The 15224-nt window shown below is 43.0% G+C and overlaps 1 long non-coding RNA gene across 2 annotated transcripts in view; it reads right to left on the bottom strand.

Moving 5' to 3' along the window:
• Window positions 1-3233: 3233 nt before the first annotated feature.
• The window catches only part of LOC144819667 (uncharacterized), a 137411-nt gene continuing 125420 nt past the window's right edge, over window positions 3234-15224 (bottom strand). The window contains exons 1-3 of one of the 2 annotated variants that reach the window (XR_013607503.1): window positions 10331-10370; window positions 5825-6004; window positions 3234-3414 (exon numbers count right to left, since the gene is read on the bottom strand). This is a non-coding gene — a long non-coding RNA (uncharacterized LOC144819667). Of the gene's footprint in view, window positions 3415-5824; window positions 6005-10330; window positions 10371-15224 lie in introns of those variants that run through there. The other variant, XR_013607504.1, reaches the window with a different exon arrangement.

The raw sequence follows: 15224 nt of genomic DNA, 5'->3' as shown, positions 1-15224 counted from the left end.
CGCTGTAAAAATGTAAAGCAAACATGACATTTGGAGTAAAGCTTTATGGCAAATGCACTGGAAAAACAGAACACAAGCAGCTGTTGTTTGTTATTGTTTTGTTTTTTTGCACTATTTTAGTGCAAAAAGGTGCCCTGGCATAAAAAAGTTATGCAAAGGTACATTTCATGCTAAAATACAGTTTGAAATGTCAGATTTTCATTTTACCTAATCACACTAAATTTTGTATGATTTCACTGAAATTTTGCGTCGTTACATGAAAGTGAACTATGCAAATTTTGTATAACCCTAGTAATAATACTGTGGTTCTACTTTACGCATTATGCAATGCAGTTTGTAAATAGGCTCATAGGTGTTAAATGCAAAGGAACTGAAGTTTAAAGGAATAAAGGACTTTACAGTGGTAAAGAGCAGATAAATATGTTTGTAATGTTCATAAGCCCACTGTAAATGTTTGTTTACTGGTCAGGTGACTGGATGCAAGATTTTTCTGAGCCTTCCTGTTTATTTATTTTAGAGTGGTATATAGCGCTGGCAAGGCCCCAGGTTGATGGAGCACTTTACAGCATTGTAAGTCATTAACAGTCAATCACAATACAGTATGATTGTAGTGTCAAGAGTCCAATCATAATCAATCAATTACAGTACAGTACAATTGTAGCGACGAGTGCCAACACATTGTAAGGACCTTGAGAGGGATATGCGTATAACGTAGTGTTATTCTGTTGTGAATTAAGAGTGATTTCCCAGAGGGTTAAGGTGCTGATTTTGGAGCAATTCTTTTAATCGTCTCTTGAAGCTGACAATGCAGGGGTTAGTTCTGATTGTATTGGGACAGAGGTCCATATTTTGGGTGCATTGCTCGAGAAAGAGCGAGAGAGGGCTCTTTGCTTATGTTTTTTGAGAGAGTCAGAAGAAGTAATTTGGTGCTTTTTAGATTTCTCAATTGGCCTGCTTTTGTGAGATTAGATGCAAGGTAGTCTGGTTTGCCAGTGTGCAGAGCTTTACGAGTGAGACAAGTGGTTTTGAAGCAGTAGCGTGCTTCAATTGGTAGCCAGTTTGGGGATTATTTATGAACCCCTTCCGCCGCCGGTGCGTCACTTTTTGTGAAGCACCGGCGGAGTCAATTATGCACCAAACTGCAACATATGTACAAGGTAACGTATCTAAGCAGACGCGTCACTTTGTAAACCCCTGCACTACAGTATACCTGCAGGGTGGGTGTTCCCCCACAAAAAATGGTCATAGAAGTGGCGCAGTGAAATCTATCAGGATTCACCACTTCTTGGACGCCACTATATCAAATCCTTACACCTGCCTCACAGTAGGCGTATGACTGATGCAGGCCCTTTCCCATGGGGTTTGGGCCATGTAAAAGCACACATTGCTGGAGTTGAGTCTATTTTCAGACACACTCCAGCAATGCATCAATTTTACACCTACAGATACGTCAGGAGCACTGACGTATCTGTAAATCCTTGCAACATGGAACGCTGTATAGTAAATACGCAACATCCATGGTGTCACAAGGAGGGTGCACTGAAAAGTGTTGCATCGCTGTTTTCACGCAGCCCTGCAACACTTTTCATAAATGAGGCCTTTTCAGGGAGGGGGAGCTGTGATTGTATCTCTTTCCTCAGATGACCATCCTTGCTGCTGATTTTAGAGTGGCTTTCAGGGGGCTAAGTGTGCCTTCTGTGTGCCTTCATGTGCTGGAGACTGGCCGTATCTGAAAACAGCTGGATAAGGATTGGGGGGTTAAACCTTTCTGGTAGTTTCAAATAAACTATTAGACTAAAGCCTTGTCCTAATGGTTACTGTGAAGAAAGTACATTTTACAACAGGAGTAGGAAATGAGAAATTCCAGCAAAGAATACAACCAGAAAAGCTTGCTGTTCTCAAAGGCAGGGACATCTTAAGGATTTTGGGGTCCCTGGGCCAGATGTATTTTGGGGGCCCATGTTTGGAGCAGCTTTGGATTTACGATCCAATTTCAGATATTTAATGCCATTTTTGGTGAGGTCACTGACAGAGCGCAGGTGCACTCTTCGAAATTCTAAAGTTGTTATATCTAATATACAGGGATAGTGACTTGTGTTTGCAATATTGTAACACATCAGGAGCTCACTAATATTACTGTAACTAATCTCCCTGACACTCTCCCATTTCTTATATGTGAGGTCCTGTTTTGATCCTAAAGAAACTTTTTTTACGGATGTTGCATGAAACATAAACACAACATTTCTCTGCAAAATAGAGTTTAACACATCACTCACATTAAAAATAAATCAAAGGGAAACAGTATTTAAAACAATCTGTTTATGAATTACTCAAGGTCATCAGGGCAAGACTCTCTGTAGACTAGAGCTTGCTTTATCGGGGGGCCCCCTGAAAGGCCGGGGTCCTGGGCCAGAGCCCACTTTGCCCGTGCCTTAAAAGGTCTCTGCTCATGGGCCTTCCCTGAGTTTGTGTAATGAAAGATCACACAGTGCTTAATCATAAAAGAAGAAGTGCAGGGGGCCAAAGTCTTGCTCATAAGCCGGTCTCTTGAATTACATTGTGCCGAATGCCAAGGCTGGGAAGTCTTGCTTCCACATAATGCCTCTTTAATACAATGGCAGACACACCCTGCCCCTTTATCTCACTCTTGCAGGTTAATATTTCCTCTGCTTTCTCCCTTTGTTATGGTTTTCCCGTATTTCCCTTCCCCCTTGTACTTGCTCAAATTCTGATGAGAAACACCTCCACCTGCAACCATTGGCTCAAATTAGGCACTGGGAATACATTCAAAAGTGTTGCCTGGTACAATAAATCATTCTTGAAACCTGATGGGAGACAGTGGTAAAAGATTTTTTAGGTGGAGGGCATATTGGGATTCAACTTATATTTGCAGTAGGAGTCAGAGGTAAGACAAAGAAGAAAGAAAATGTGAATTGCTGTCATTATTTGGAGATTTGTTTCTCTTGTTAACAGAACTGGGCAACTAAGATCCAGAAAAACAGCTATCTTGGGTCCAGTGCTCTTTACCTGTGTTTGTATACCCTGCCAAATGTGGTGGTTATTGTATTCAAGAGATCTTAAAAGCCTGTTTTAAAAGGCTGTGCCTAAAGCCCCATATTGCAGTGAGCCCTGGCTGAGTTGTTGCTAATAAAATGTAAATTAAGTATATCCGAAGCATCTACTTGAGATGCTTTTCAAAGAAGAGTAATAAGAAAACACATCGAGTCACAATATTGTTTTGACAAATTAATTCATTGAAAGAACATTTTAATGAAAAGAACAGTTTGAACATAAGGTACAGCTTTTTACATTCTTTAGGAGGGTAAACTTTCACGTATTCCAAAAAGGATGTCTTCTTTCTTATAGTAAAGAGCAGGCATTTCTTTTCACTTCAGATGAGCTGCTTTTCTCTTTCTGTAAAGAAACAAAGTCATATGAGGTTATAGTGTATTGGGGATATAGTGTTGATTTAAGACTATTTTTGCACAGCACCCAGAGTAATGTCAGCATAGCAGAGATGCAAATTGTGCAACCCAATACTATTTAATAACTTGTAACTTTGTTTTTTAAAGCTATAAATGAGCTGAGTTCTAGGACCCAATGTAAAATGCTAAAACTGTATGCGCCTTTTTGCACCTTTCACTCGACTAATCCTAACCTTTTTGTTTTCCCCTAATCTCCCTGTGCTGCTTCACGGTTCTGTTCATTCAAGCCACTCAGATCATATCCAGGGACTTGACTCCTATTTGGACAGGACTTTATCTACTCTCTTCCCACTGTCAAAATGATTCTTTGCTTAATGTTGGTCAAAATTAATTCTCTTGCTTCCCCATTCCCTCCCATTTCCCTTTAGTGTGAATTTGTAGATATCTCTATATGTAAATATAGTAGCTTGTCTAGTCTGTGCTTCGACTCTCAATCAACCGTTATCATGCAGCCAATTCAGCCAAACTGTATTTAACCTTTTATACACAGATTGTTATGCTATGTACAAAATTTATTGCCAAAATGTTTTATATTCTTGCTGAATATACTAATGAAATAAATCTATTATTGAAATGATAAAACACTGTTTGAAAACCGTTGGTGGAAGTAATATAAATAAATCAATAAAATTGGCAAATACCAAATTATAAAACGCACAGCTAAGCATAACCATGTTTGAGAGGATCATCCCTGGGAATGACTGAGGGGGATTAAAATTGTTGATTAAGGTATTTCTTGTCACCCAGTGGGTGCTGTGAATTCTGGGTAAGAGGAAGTGCATCTTTCCACTCGACATATCACAAGCTAAAATATAAAAAGAAGTCTTTAATGTCCAAGATTCATAAAATGTGAACACCCAAATAAGAAGTGCTGCTACTGATTATTTTCTTCCCATCTCTTGATTTCCCCTGGCAGTGCAACATGAACATTTTGAAGGAGCAGTTGTGCAAAAGAGTTTTGTGAGTGCAAAATCAGAACGATTGTGTCTATAAACAAATGAATATGCAACCCATTTTAAATTGGCTATACATTTCTTCAATGCAATATAAAATATCATTGCTTAAGGTGGGAAGGTAATGTTTAATAAAGGGACATAATATATAGGTAAAAGTTGCCTTTTCAAATAATTTGGCAAGGACTCCTTGTTGACTCTTTTGGTCCACTTGGCTGCAGCATCATTACATTTTGAAAACGAGGTGACATTTCTTCCCTACTGTTGGCTTTTATTTACAAGCAATGACCAGGCTGGGATTGGTGGCCACCTCACACTGCAAATTCCCAGAAGAGAGGACTGTTGTCATACATGCCTTTCTTTTAGTGAAATTTCGCTTTAAGCAATACTTATTTATCATTCAGTTTAGTTCAGATTGAGATCCTCCAGCTATAAAATGTCAGCCTGTTGTATATAGTTGTACAGTAAGTCAAGAAAAGACCTTACGCAACATGCCACACAGGCAGTGGAAATATAGATGCCACTGGGATCTTTTCTGCCCAGTACAATGTTTCCATATCATTACACTTTGCAGCTCAGTATAGTGGATAGCTAGGCGATACTACATATTCTCCTATGTTCCAAGCTGTAAAACTCTGTAAATTGTTGAGCATTTCATTGAGCATGAAATCTATCTACTGCTGATAATCCTAATTCTGCCACAAACTGGAGTTTGTTCCAGAATCGAGGTTATGGGTCACTCAAATTGAGGCAGTAGGTGTTTCTACGGATCACGATATTTTGTCTCTTCATTTGCTTTCCACTGTTTAAATTGAGATTTTTTATAAAAATGCTGGCATGTAACTAAACTGCTTAAAGGTTGTAATTATATTGGCTTTCTTGAAATGCAGTGATGGAATGTGCTTTATGCATCATTGCCTTTCTGTATCTAATTATTTCTACGTTCAATGTCCTCGTGTTCAAATGAGCATGTGAGTAATTATTTTGCTCTTATGCATGTTTGGGAGGGTGGGATTATCAGAACTTGTATTGTGACACTGACAGTACTAGGGAAGCAACGTGGTAGGACTGTGTACAATATTGTGTTGTAACAAAAGTGTAGAGCAGCTAGGTATATTTGTACATCTGTCCTTGAGGCTGGAGCGATCAACACATATTTAAGTGATCATGTTTGTTTTCCTAACCACCATGAAGAACTCATTTATCTTTCTTTGCCCTTATAGTTATCAATGCTAAAAATTAGTACAAAAGTGAAAAAAGTGTGGTTGTTGTGATTTCTGATTGTTGGCATTTTGTTGTTTAGAAACTATAGATTCTGAAAGAGCAATGTCCAGACAAAAATGAATAAATATTTGTATAATGTTTACTGTAGCATGCATCACATACCTGATTTAATATTTAACCTTGAGCCGTGGAAGCCGTGGTTGTAGTGGGAGTAGTAGTTGTTGGTGTAGTAGTGGTTGGAGTAGTAGTGGTCGGAGTAGTAGTGGTCGGAGTAGTAGTGGTTGGAGTTGTTGTACGACGATGATAATGATGGTTCTTCTTGTGCCCTTTATTTTCATGTGACTGGAAAATAGAGAACACACAATACAAATAAGATACACTCTAATACATTATAATACAGATGTACATAACAAAACATCACACCATAATCTTTTGAGAAATATATCAATGTTTTTGCTCACTGCAGGTCCACAAAGCAGAACATTTCAACAAAGGTATATTTCCTGGGCCATCAAACACCAGCCAATGTTTTAAGATCCAAAACACATTTGCTGCAGGTAGTTGCACTTTCTGATGCATAAATATGACTGTTTATGGTTTTATCTGGAACCATTCACATTTTTCCCCACTAAAACTAAAGTTCAAGGACAGTATGAACGTGTGTGTTGACATGTTAAGTTTGTAACAACTGAAATGGGAAACATAGACTTTCAAAGTATTCTGACCACAAAGTGACTTAATTGTGAACGCTTATGAGAGGTGCTGCTGCTTTCCACCACATTATGTTAGCACAGAATGTAGGAGCCTTGATTAAAAAAGGAAACAAAAATTTGCACTTGCAGGTTGACTCCTTTACGTGAATGCAGATTTCTATGTAATTTTCCTAGTGTACCAGTACACATGGCACAATACCCTCCCATGCATACAATCACATTTTTGCTGTTTCCAAAGGAAATTATTTTGCACAAGTGATAAAGATCTTCTCCTTTTCCATTAGTTTTGGGGATGTTGAGTTCCCATTCACACTCAAGAGTGGGATTTACTCATTCTTTTCACAGGATTAAATCTCTGATCATTTCTAAGATTGCAATAGGTCACACGTTTGTGAATGTGAATATTACCATATTCAGAAAATAATTGGTATGTGGGTTGTTCCTAGGATTCCAGGGCATCGTATTGCTGGGGTGTCCACTCCCTGGCCCTGGGGAATTATATTGTGTAGTATTAACAAATTTAGGACAACATTATGCATGTGTATATCCCTTTATGAGTGTAACTTCAGGATTTCAGAATACCAAACTCAAGTTTACAATTGTTTATATGATTAAGACCTACACTCAAAAAAGGGTACTTTTTTGGAGTCCACCATCAAACGTTTTCTTGCAGCAGACAGTGACTGCTCTCCATTTAATCATCCCATCATCATTGACCACACCCACTCATTACAGTTGCCTATTTCCCACGCATAGGCCTGTACATATGAGATGATTTCAGTCTAAAAACAAGACAGTTTGAAGCATCGGACATCAAATCCATTAATGAAAGGAACTTTGATTTATAACTTTTGTTTTATCCTTCATCGTGAACCTGATTTCCATCTACATGCACTGAAAGGATTCACTCATCCAGGATTGAGTAGTGAAACACAATAGGCATGTAGAAATATTACAGTTTGAATGCGTAGCTTTCTCCAGTACATTAGAGCACAATTGTGAAGTAGATCATATGCTTCAAGCTTTTACTACATGAGCTATTTATGGGAACACATCTAAAAGGACTAGTGGGCCATATCATGGTGGTCTTTAATTGAGCAGGTCAAAGCCTAGTGCATATATTATGTGCCTGCAAGAAGTAAAGTCAATTTATTTGACCTGAGTTACTGCTTTATTTTCTGACAGAACTACTCAGAAACAAGGTTTGCCTCTTAACATTTCTGATATGCGTTGTCTGAAAATTACCAACTAACTCCGAGAAGTATCAAGTTAAATTAATTCACTTTATGCCCCATAGATGCAGAAAACAGGTGCTGCACTCTACGCTTAACCTTTGAATTTGACCCATATAGCCAGATTCTACAGGAAAACACATTATGACTTTCAGTTCAAAGTACTTTATTTGGTTAGGATATAACCATAAAAGCATAAAACATAAAAAATTCCATTCACATGGACAATTTCAATATAAAACATGTTTCCCTTATAAACAAGCTGTTCAAAACGACCAAGCTGATTAATTTACTTAATACATAATATAAAAACAGAAAAGTGGTAGAAAATTGCTACAACAGATAAAATTATGTTGAATCTTTATGGGTCTGAGAGGGCTGGGTGGCATAGATTATAATTTGTTACACAGTAAGTCAAATCGATTGGAAGTCTGAATATTATAGCCACTCAATCCGAGGCCGTTTCTGCCCATCGAAAGGTTACTCTCTGCATTTGATCTTGGTTGGGGGAGGTATGATGCTCTAGGGTAAAAGTCACACAGTTCCCAGGTGTGTATAGGGCCGTCTCCTATTTGTGGCTGCCAGGTTTGAAGATGTGGGACGACGTGTTTATTTCTGAAATTTATTAATACCAGGTATATATTTTCGAAGGGGACCTAGCCAGGCCACCCTTCTAACATTTCGTATTCTTCCATCAATATTAGGTGGCAAGGGTCTATTTTTTGTTAACCAGAACACAACCTTATTTCTTAAGTCCTGTTGTCTTTCAAATTTTCCGTTTGTAAGTGCTGGCACTCCAGAGAGGACGCACACAAACGGAGCAGCCTCCGGCGGTAAATATATGTGGTTAGTTTTTTGTGACATATTCCCGTGGTTAGGAACTGTCTCCTTATGGAATGCGGGTTCTTTGTTCAGCCCTACACTAGAGGAAGAGCTCTGTGCTATTATGGATTTGGTGGTTACTTTCGGAGTGTTTGAAGATGACATATGTGAGGCTACTGGTTGATTTTGGACAATGTTACTTTGTGCAGTTGTTATGGGCACTTCAGTGGCAGCTAAAAACTGTGTTTGGTTGGGTCCTGCCATACTTTTTTAAAGTAGCGAGTTTGCCTTAGTCATTTCCTCTATACCCGTAAGCCTATCCCCTAAGTTATTCATTCTTTCTATCAAGGGGGATATTATAGAGTTGATCATGGTTGCCATCTGGGCCAATAGAGTTGCCCGGGTGGAGGATGCAGAAGTTTTCCGTTTCGCAAATACCTTGCATGCTTTAGGGGTGATGGTGATGGGCAATGGAGGGCTTAAGTACAGTTTTTGTTGTTTTGCTTGACTCCCCGTGTGTTTATTCCCATTTCGCTTCTTTTAACAGAGGGCACCTGAGGGAACACTATAGATTGCGTGTTAACTTTTGCTGGTAGTAAAAGGGGAGTACCCAGCAAACTATCATTTAGTTGGGATAGTGTACTAGACTGGGGACTTGTGCTTATTGTGGGGCAGGTAGGAGCACTAGATTTCAATTCCACAGGAGCATACGTAGATTTACATAATTTATTTAGTTCCTCCAACAATGATGAGTTTTTTGCTACGTCAACTGTCTGTGAGGGAGATCGCTTACTGAAAGTGTTATCTGTAGACAGACGTCGTTCTGTTCTCTCTAGTTCTCGAACAATGGGTGATGTTGCCCTATTTAGATGACGGTCCAACGCCCCCTTGGCCGAGTCCCTCTGGAGGATAGTATTTTTGGGCACCCCCTTGCATGTCATAATGTAACTGGCTTTTGTGTATTTAGCACGGGAACAGCAACAAACACCTAGATGCACCTAGAATGTTCGTGCATCACAGTATGGTTTCCCTTGGGGAGGGCCGGAACGAGCCTATGGATAGTCTTCGGGTCTCTTTACCTCCTTTTGTTGCAAGGCCAAGGGGGGTGGCCCGACCCGGCCTCCTCTGGCCTAAGATGGCCTTAGATGGTCCCGCCCTTGTCCCGGGCTTTGCCCGGCGCCGTCCGCCCCCGCGCGCGTTAAAGCGCCTCCGGGTGCACGAAATGCGTGGTAGTGGGCGGGGCTGACGCACAACAGCCTGGGAGCTGTGGTCTCCTCCTCGGCAGCCGCGGGATGTAACTGGCGGCGGCGGCCGGGAGACCCGCAGCGTTGGGCACCCAGGAGCAACTGGAGCAGCGTGGCAGGTAAGACCCTGCTTCAAATGTCCCCATTATGACTTAATTATACATGAATTGCTGGTAGGTTGCATATCTGCCAATATATCTAGGAATATTGTAAAGAAAAAGCAAGAAAGTGAAATGTTAAAGATCAAACATTGAGTCAGACACAGTCTTTCCTGCCCATTGTGATTTTATGTGTTCTTTTCCAGAGAATTAGCAGTGGAGAAGTTCTGTTCTATCTTAAAGAATGTCACAAACAATGTAGATATGGTTGGACCATGGTTCTATTAGTCTTGGCAAACATGGAATGGAATACTACACAAAGTAAGTACCATTGATTCAAATTTAATTGTTTCCTTCCTTTTATTGTATCTAAGTGCCTTATTCATGGTCCAGGTGGTGTAGACTCTAAGATCATTCAATCACAGAAGCCCGAATATTATCCAGAGAGAGTCCAGAGAAATATTTTATAAAGAACCAATAAGACAAATTAACATACAAATGAAGAATGCCTTGTTAACTGCAGGATGTAAGAAACTATGGCAGAATGTCTCATACTTACACCACTGTCACTTGCACTCCTCTCATCCTGTTCAAAGGCCTGGAAAGGAGGGAAAATAAAGATTTAGAAGAAAACAAAATTGTTAGCCAGGTGTAGTTGGGGTGCAATGCAATGCAAAAGTGACACCGTATTCAACCATTAACTTAAGGTTAACTTTACCACTTGTAACTGAACCATTCAGCTACCCTCTAAACCTGCCCTAATGGCATAAGAATGCTGTTCCCTCCATCAGCTCCCATGCTGAATCCAGCTGCTACTATAGAATAACTTTGAATCTCCATCCTGACCATCATCTCAGATTCCACTCCTTTGACAATAAGCCCTTTGTTATTTACATCTGCTGCAAAGTTATGTTATGTTATGTTAAAATTTGTTTTATATAGCGCTCAGCTACTCCGAGGAGTGTCCCGGTGCTAGAAAAACCCAAAGCGGTGTGGAGCGGAAGAGCCAGGCCGAAAAGAAAACTACTGAACAAACAGCCATGATTTGAGATTCTTCCTAAATGCCAAAAGGTTGACATTAGTCCTCAGAGACAGAGGCAGAGCATTCCACAACTGTGGCGCCAAACGTTTGAAAGAGCTGCCGCCATACCGGGCCCGCCTGATAACTGGAACAACAGCCAAGGCCAGAGAAGCTGACCTGTGTGCCCTAGATGGCTCGTAGAACCCCATCCGTTTGCTGATGTACTGGGCGCCAGTGTCATGAAGTGCCTTGAAAGCCAAAGTGAGCGCTTTGAAGGTAATGCGCTTTCTGATTGGCAGTTAGTGCAGGGATTTTAAAAGGTCACTGGCACTCGATCTCCTATGGAGGCCAAATATTGCACGCGCTGCAGAGTTTTGGACAATTTGCAGACGCGTTAGGAGGAAGTCCGGGAGGCCAAGGTGAAGCACGTTGGCGTAGTCCAACCGGGAGCCTATCAGTGCCTGTACAGTAATTCTTCTATGGTCCAGAGACAGAAGGGGCAGGAATTTCCTGAGCATTTTCAGGAGGCCAAAGCATTTACCCACTAGGCCAAGCACCTGTGGTTTCAGGGAAAGATCAGTGAGGTTACGGAGGGGTGGAACATGTCCGCCGGCCACCAAGACTTCGAATTCGGGCCCGGAGGACACCCAAAGAAAAGCACCTCCGACTTGTCGGAATTGCACTTAAGGCTGTTCTGTTGAAACCATTGGAATACAGCCTCAAGACCACCACGGATGCTCTTCCCATCAAAGTCAGAGTTTCTGTCACAAGCGAAGAGGAGCTGGGTGTCGTCAGCGTATGACACGATCCGGTCTCCAAGGGACTCTGCCAGTGCCGCCAGAGGGGCCATATAGATGTTAAAAAGAGTCTGGCTCAAAATTGAGCCCTTGGGAACTCCTACCTCCAATGACGCCACTATGGCTGAGAAAGGTGGGGTCCAGACCGTTTGTTGGCGGTCAGCTAAAAAAGACTCAAACCAACTATACACCGTCCCCCTAAGACCAATCTACCGGAGTCTTAAAAGGAGACGGCCGTGGGGGACGGTGTCAAAAGCTGCTGACAGATCTAACATGACCAGCATTGCCTTGCCCCCAGAGTCCAAGATTTCTTTGATGGACTCCGTGACTTCCAGCAACGCTGTCTCAGTACTCATATTGGACCGGAAGCCCGACTGTGACTGGTGCAGGAGGTTATTAGCCTCTAGGAAATTTGAGAGAGTCCGGTGAGCGTGTTTCTCAGCAATCTTTGCGAAAGCCGGCAAAAGGGAGATAGGCCTATAGTTGGCATGGGCCATGGGGTCCAGATTGGGCTTCTTCAGGAGTGGCACGATAAGGCCTGTTTCCAGGCCTGAGGGACCACCCCTATACTAAGGGATAGGTTAAGCACCGGGTTAACTAAGGGGTTGATTACTTGTGCGACTTTGGCGCAGAATTTCGCCGGACAAGGATCCAAAGGGGAACCAGACTTTAGTTGCGTGAGGAGATCCAAAGAGGCTTGTGGGGAGAGGGGAGGGAAACATGAGAGAGTCGGGTTCTCCTCAATTGGAATCGGTGGGGGCGGCGCCGCATCCTGAGCAGCCGCCGCATCCAGTGATGAGAAGGAAGCCTGGATGGTTTTTATTTTGCTTGCGAAAAAGTCCGCTAGCTCAGAAACCCAGCTTTCAGAGTGAGAGCTCTTCGGCATACATAGAGAAGGAGAGGTAAATTCCTTAACTATCAGGAAAATTTCTTTACAAGAGTTAGTTGCTTCCTTGATTCTTCTTGCAAAATAGGATTTTTTTTCCAAGATGATATCGCGATGGTATTCCTTGATGGATTCCCTATATTCCTCCTCAGAAGCCAGATCGTAGTGTTGACGCCACGCTCTTTCAACTTTTTTGCACTGCCGCCGCTTCTCCGCCAAGGCAGGAGAAAACCAAGGGGCAGATGCCCGAGACGAGTTCTTATGGTCCGCACGGACCGGGGCAAGTTCGTCTAATCGTTGAGCAAGCCATGTCTGCAGATGTTTCAGATCAGTCTCAAGTGAGCCTGACCGCTGGCAGGGATAAGTAAATAGAGCTTGTGCCTGCATGTCAGGAGAGACCAGGTGGAGAGCTCTGGAGTTCTGCCCCTGACGAAACAACCCACTCCGAGGTGCCCTATCAACGTGGGTGATTTGAAAATTCACTAAGAAGTGGTCAGACCACAGAACAGGTAAGGGAGGGGGGTGTCTAATGGAACAGTAGAGAACACTTGGTCAAGCATATGGCCCTTAATGTGGGTAGGGGCAGCAAGACACGGAGAGAGTCCCAGCAACGTGGTAGTATCACTGAGTTTAATAGTGTCTGCCTCCTCCTCCTTATCCATATGGATATTAAAATCACCTAGAAGCAGACCATGCTGTGTTCTAACGCATAGAGCAGAGACCACTGAGTGGAGCTCTTCATGGAAACGACCTATGGGACCTGGAGGTCGGTAGACCAAAAGCCCCGAGCAAGATTGATAAGGGGACAGTGTCAGCGAAAAACCCAGGGTTTCGCACCCCTGAATGTCGTTGGTAGGAATGATAGAGCACGCAAAGCGCTTATCCACTACCAACGCAACACCCCCGCCCCTGCCTTTGGTTCTGTCCTTCCTCAAGATCACATAGTCAGGAGGGAACGCCAAGGCTATGTCAGGGCCCGAACATTCCCCTAGCCACGTCTCAGTCAGGAAAAGACAGGTGGGCTTGATGTCAGACAGCAGGTTGTAGATGTCTAAAGCATGCTTTCCTAGAGACCTAGTATTTAGGAGTAAACAAGTACTCTTGTTGGGAATGGATTTAGGAGTGGAAATGGAGCCCTTACTTGGTAGCCATCCACAGTTGGGACAACACCCTTTGACCCTACGATATTTGGGAAATACAATACAACAATCTTTCCCCTTGTCCCTAAGCGCCAAGAGTTAATCGCTGGTGTATAATAATATTTTCCCCCCCGGACAAGATCGCCTCACCCGACCTCGTCTGCTCCCGTCCGCCTCCGGGACGCTGACGGGCGCAGAGGGCTTTCCTTTGGCGCTCCTTAGGCGCGTCCGCTGCTCACGTCCGCTGCGCGGAGGTGAAGGGACCTAGTTTTAAGGCGTCGCCGGTGCAGGCAGCAACACTAGTCTGCCGCCCAGCGCGCCTGCCTCCCCCCAAGATGGCCGCAACAGGGCGAGGCCTCCAAGTCCCAGAACACCCTTCAGCACCTATTCGTCTGAGTGGGTGACGGACAATGAAGGCTGAGCAGAGCGGCAGAGGTAGTAGGGATGCGAAGGGTTAATGGAAGATGGAGATACTAATAGTGAGAGGGAGTCCTAGAGTCACCCGGCTTTCCGCCTCAGGTGACTCGAAAGAGCGAGAGGAGCGTGAAATATAGCAGTAGAACAAAACACAGTTAAAACGCTAGTAGTCAGCGATAGCAAACAACACTATTTTTTTTAAATCAGCTGATGTTCAGCGCAATTTCACCCGCTCCCCCGCACCCGGCTTCCGTCTCGGGTTTAGTGGGAGGGATGAGGATCTAACCCGGGCATCCCTCTGGAGGAGTTTTAAGGCATTGCCGGCGCAGGCAGCAACACTAGTCTGCCGCCCAGCGCGCCTGCCTCCCCCCAAGATGGCCGCAACAGTGCGAGGCCTCCAAGTCCCTTCAGCACCTATTCGTCTGAGTGGGTGACGGACAATGAAGGCTGAGCAGCGCGGCAGAGGTAGTAGGGATGCGAAGGGTTAATGGAAGATGGAGATACTAATAGTGAGAGGGAGTCCTAGAGCCACCCGGCTTTCCGCCTCAGGTGCCTCGAAAGAGAGAGAGGAGCGTGAAATATAGCAGTAGAACAAAACACAGTAAAAACACAGTTAAAACGCTAGTAGTCAGCGATAGCAAACAACACTATTTTTTTTTAAATCAGCTGATGTTCAGCGCAATTTCACCCGCTCGCCCGCACCCGGCTTCCGTCTCGGGTTTAGTGGGAGGGATGAGGATCAAAATGAGGTAAAATTAGCTATGTACATTCCACACACAGCTCATTCATTCACTAAGATTCTGGGAGCTTGATGTTATCAACAGTGTTATTCTGGAAAACATGGTAATGTTATATGGCGAATACCGCCAGTGGTTACATACGGCCCATTAAAAAAGTAGAAAACACATTTTAGCAGCAAATTGTGTTTGACCAAGTGCCCAGAGGCAGAGAAATTGCTTTAAAACTGGCTTTCCATCTACAGAAAACTGGATCATTGCTAAAGGTTGCGCTGTAAATGTGCTAAAACTGGTGCCATCATCTAGGAGTGCTCACTACATAGTTGAGAACTGAAAGAGACAACCCATGCACGCCATATTTTTTTATTTTTAATCTCTGAAGATCAGACATTTCCCTGGCCTTTTGCATTTTCTTCTGATCGGGACTTCAGTGGGTTGGCAGATTATAATGTTCAA

This window comes from Lissotriton helveticus, chromosome 2_1 (assembly GCF_964261635.1).
Source record: "Lissotriton helveticus chromosome 2_1, aLisHel1.1, whole genome shotgun sequence".
Taxonomy (NCBI): Eukaryota; Metazoa; Chordata; class Amphibia; order Caudata; family Salamandridae; genus Lissotriton; species Lissotriton helveticus.
Note: the sequence above shows the minus strand (reverse complement) of the source record. Positions and strands in the feature narration are given on the sequence as shown.